Raw genomic sequence first — 5,022 nt, 5'->3', positions numbered from 1 at the left:
TGTTTGGTTTGGTTTTGTTTGTTTGTTTGTTTTTTTGGTTGTTTTTAATGGTGGTGGGTGGGAGGGAATTTGTGATGTGAACGTCAGTGTGGAGTAAAAATTGAAATGGCTGCAACGTGGCAATGAGCAGGCGGATGTTAGCACTGGTGGCTGATGGGAAATGATCCAATTAGGTACAAGATTGGGTGTCATGCAAGTATGCATGGCATGCTTATGAGATGGTGATAACGAGTATGAGATGGATCTGGCTTTCATCAGTGAAGTGTTGACGTGTTACTATAGTACAGGGGTGATATGAGTCCACTGTGACTTAATAGCTTGCACAGATTAGAAGATGTGGTCAAGGTCTCCGTGCCCTTACTCATCGTTAACCATGATTATAGCAGAGCTATAATCATCCATTAACACCAGGTGGATGGTGTTAACACAAAGACATAATTGCATCCTACAATATTAACACCTGCACCTTTATACACTGAGCAGTAAAATTGGGCCAAAGGTAGAAATTTACTCCTCATACTTTGACCTGGACAAATATTGTTTGAATGGACACATGTGTCAGTATCCAAAAATTAGCTACTTTCACCGATATAAAACAGGGGTCTAAATTTTGGCAAATGTGGTCACTGGGTGCACATATTTTGACCTGGATAAATGTTGTTTGAATTGACACATTTGTCAGTACTCTAAAATTAGCTACTTCCACCGATATAAAACAGGGGTCTAAATTTTGGCAAATGTGGTTATTGGGTGCTCATATTTTGACCTGGACAAATGCTGTTTGAATTGACACATTTGTCAGTGCTCTAAAAGTAGCTTCTTTCACCCATATTTAACAGGGGCTAAATTTTAGCAAATGTGGTCATGGGTGCTAATACTTTGGCCTGGACAAATGTTGTTGGATTGACACTCCAAAAGTAGACAATTTCACCCATATAAACACCCAGGAAAGATTATCAAGTCAAAACACAAGCAAACAATCTCACCCATACCGACAAATAAAACAAGTAAATTTTAATAATTCAACCGTGTAATTTACATGACAAAATAAAAAAAATAAACAATGACATTGATTTGTGATTCAGAAAACTTTAACTCAACTATAACTAAACAAAAAATTATAACTACTGCGTTCAATTAAACCATGGAAATTTCGCTTATCTGCTTTACTCTTTGTTCCTCTCAAGATGTAAACTCCTCACTGCCCATGAAGGAGCCCCATCGGGCAATGGCCTAGTGGATGCAGATCCCTCCCTCCTTTCATGTATGAACCCACCCCCATTTTGATCAATTTTCTTTCATGTCTCTTATCGAGCATAGAAAAAGTGTCATTTAGAAACTTAGCTCTCCAGAGCAGGGGCCTTTTACGCAGCGGTTTGGCTTTTCTTGTAATACCTAAATCGTTGTCAGAAGAATCAAACTCCGCCAATGAATCCGTATCCTCGCTTGACATGTACAGGGTGTGCATAACAGCTTTCAGTTGTCCTTCATCTCTTCATCAACTGATGAGCACTTCTTTAAAATTTCTTTTTGTCTCATTAATTTCTGTAAGAAAAAATATACATAACTTTATTCCCTGAACAGTACTTCTGCTGCATATTCATTGTACTAAAGACAATGTTCTAGTACTGGGATCAGATAATTCTATAATATATTAGCCGTGAAGCAAATCTAATTTCCACCAGAAGTAAGGCAGGTACAGAGTGCTAAAAATTTGTCATTATTGTTCATAAATGTTCATCTTCTCAGACAGTATATGTATATGAATCAAAAGTTATATATAATCGTAAATATTATAACAACTTTGAATATTACCTGCTGCTTTCTCTGCCTCCTTGCTTGCTTTCTTCGAAACGATTCTGCCTTCCCAGAAGCCTCTCTCTTTTTTCTTTCCTTTTTGTAAAAAAATAAATCTTCATGGCAACTGGAAAAAAAGGTGTTATGGTCAATTTGAGGTATTAATAAAAGTAAACATTTGATCTGAGTTATTAATATTTCATTATTTCTGTGTTATTGAATTCTCAATGCATGAAGTTGATGTAAAACTTAGACTTTGACTGTATATGTCTATAAATACTTCACCGTTGAGCTCATCTATCCATGCAGCGAGTCATCTTGTCTTAAACTGACAATTCCATGACATGCCGCAAGCAAATATTTTCTCCAATGATATACATTATCATTTGATTAAACTCACCCTGAATGACAGCTTCATCTTCCTCAAGCTGGTTCTTTACTGCTTTCTTTATCTCATGATTAACATTGCGATTAAGTTCGTGACCAAATCTGAAAGAATAATGGCAACAGTCAGACTCTGGCAAGCAAACATGAAAAAAAGAATATAAAGTTCAAGGCAGACTTTTCTTCACTGAAGTGGTCAATATACAGTTTAAATTCCACATTGAAGACATCAATTATGCAATAGGTACTTGGTAGACATTGTCATTTGCACTGAATACCACCAGCCCCTTGTGCCATACAAATATCCACATATTTGTGTCCAGCAAATTACATAAATTTTGCAGCCCATTACATAAAAGACCCTAGCTTAATATTTTTACACATTGGTCACAGATAAAACCACACAAAGGAGTATCAGAGATGGAATCAGTTGAATATAAAAGGGACTAATCGTTATTGCACACATCAATGCGCTCTCTGACTGATGAACTCGCAGTAGATTGAAATCAGGACATGATGGTCATTTCCAGAGCTTCAATCACAACAACAGTCTATGTACTTTAATTTCTGTCTCGGGTCTTTGTATCACACTTGTGAAATTCCAGGAACAACTGTCTCTCTGTATTTTTACATCACCGAAAGTCAGTGTTTCAGGTTCGTTGCGTCCCTGTCCTTTCCAAGAACGCCAGATTTCAACATAGCATATGCTTGAGGCTTTCCTCCCATCCCACGCTTCATCTGCTTTGCCTTCAGTGCATTGTTCGCTAGGTTGAATTGCTTATCATGTAGAGAAATGCTGTATTATTTCCAAAAATATCTCTCAATGCTGTGTTTCATCACCAAGACCGAATCAGGCTCGTAGTCACTCCCATGGTCTTGTTGAAAATGCCGCTAAGTATTCATTTAAGGCAGATGCTGGGATGTCAGTTTGCTCACAATGGTAATTGTCATATCATGTCTTGATCAATTAAATTTAATTGCCGTACTTTGTTTACATCTCTCTCGGTCACTCTGACAGTACTGATCTTTCACCTAGATTTGATGAAATTGTTCGAGGAATCCATGTCTAAGATTGCTATCATGGATGTGCAGATGTCGGTCTCTCCAAAGCCATTGTCCATTTCACCGAACAATTATCATTTAGTTTTTCTGTTGGAATTTCCCGCAACCACTCCATAATTTCATCAGCTTGTGCCATGATGTTTTGATCAGCACTGAGAACTGAAGAACGTAGATGACAATTTTGAATCTCCCGCTGATTTGTTTACAAGTTGGGTAGTGTACAAATAGCAATGCACATAGCAACCAATTGTGAAAGTATTTTAGAAATGTGCCAGAATGTCCATACTTGGACAAAGTATGCCAGGGCATGATATGGCAACTTATTACATAAATATGAGGGTGTTTCTTTCCAAAGCGTTACACATGAGCGGGGCTCAAGGTATATGGTAATAGGCTTTTCATCATCGTTATTAGGGATACAAAGACACAAACAAGATACTGCGGTTGAAAAAGATGAAAAGTACTCTGTGTGTGTGTGTGTGTGTCTGTCTGTCTGTCAGTTTACACATGATATTTTTCTAATATCATACATGCTGTGCCTGTATTGCCATTCTTCTATTGTTCAGACGGAACTGATATGAGCCCATATTTTAACTAGTGAAAATACGAATTATATTTCACTGTAACCGAACTACTTACAGGGACGCGTACGCGTGACCTTCGCTGAATGCATGACCTCCGTTGTATATGTACATATAAAACAGCTGAGCGAATAAGACAAATGACAATCCGACAAGTCATTATGATTATGGTCAAAATTCTGATGTTTGCAGTCACTTCATGGGCATTGCACTTAGGCACAAGTACAGTTGCACCAAAAACATACAAACAAACGTATTGAAAATTTGTATAATTTGCCGACACCTGTCAATTCACGGCCGGTCCCGTGGCGGTGCACGGTGCAGTGTTTTCGTGTCGTCTACGCTGCTGAAGATTGCACCATGGATGTATGATTACACGTAATGATATCGGTGACAGAGCATCATGATAGAATCGCTTTACGACAAGTTTCCTGTTGATGAGCTTAAAGTATCTGGGCGGTGAATTACATCGTTTACAGTCGTAAATGAGCCACGAAAATCCAACCGCACTGAAAATACTCGTGACAGACAAGGTTGAAGGTGCACACATGATACTTCTTCCGATTTGTACCTGTCAGTTCACAGGTCATGATCGTGTCTGGTGGCACCGATGCGGTGCGGGTTTCAGATACATTGTATCATCTAGGAAAAGTCAAACTTTCGCTTAGGTTGTTAAAGGAAGTTTAGTTCTATTTAGGCAAGCCAGGAACGAAAATATACGAGCAGACGACGAAAATGCCTTTGAAATGTTTTATTCGTACAGCAACAAAATCACGAACGAGTTACGACACTACAGTTTACAGTGTACTCACTTCATGTTTTCACTAATCCGCTTACTGGGATGGTAAATTCGGCATATTTGACGTCTGGGAACATGTACAATTCTTCGAGATAAACTGACTGGTACGGGTATTATATCCACTGTATGTGCATTCATAGATGTCGCAGAGCTGCTTGCTCTCTGTGCTCTCAGCTGTTCATACTCGATAGAGTTTGAGCGTGGCGCGAGTATTTTGACCCGATTTTGGCGGCCTCATAACTTTCACGCAGGGATGAGGTTATGTATCAAAACACGAAAACACACCCATTTTACAAACTCCCGCCTATGTTTTACATCCACCGTCATTTTAAACTAAAAATAAATCTTCTTCAAATTGTGAAAACCTGTGTCGACATCGTAATATCTAAATTGTTTGCT

At 38.5% G+C, this 5,022-nt stretch overlaps 1 long non-coding RNA gene across 1 annotated transcript; it reads right to left on the bottom strand.

The window, feature by feature from the left end:
* Positions 1-982: 982 nt before the first annotated feature.
* On the bottom strand, positions 983-3,251 carry LOC139144171 (uncharacterized). The gene is made up of 3 exons (XR_011554775.1): positions 2,198-3,251; positions 1,816-1,924; positions 983-1,545 (listed from the first exon to the last, which is right to left on the bottom strand). It is a non-coding gene; the product is annotated as an uncharacterized lncRNA (long non-coding RNA).
* Positions 3,252-5,022: the final 1,771 nt, after the last annotated feature.

The sequence above is a fragment of the Ptychodera flava genome, chromosome 11 (genome assembly GCF_041260155.1).
Source record: "Ptychodera flava strain L36383 chromosome 11, AS_Pfla_20210202, whole genome shotgun sequence".
Taxonomy (NCBI): domain Eukaryota; kingdom Metazoa; phylum Hemichordata; class Enteropneusta; family Ptychoderidae; genus Ptychodera; species Ptychodera flava.
Note: the sequence above shows the minus strand (reverse complement) of the source record. Positions and strands in the feature narration are given on the sequence as shown.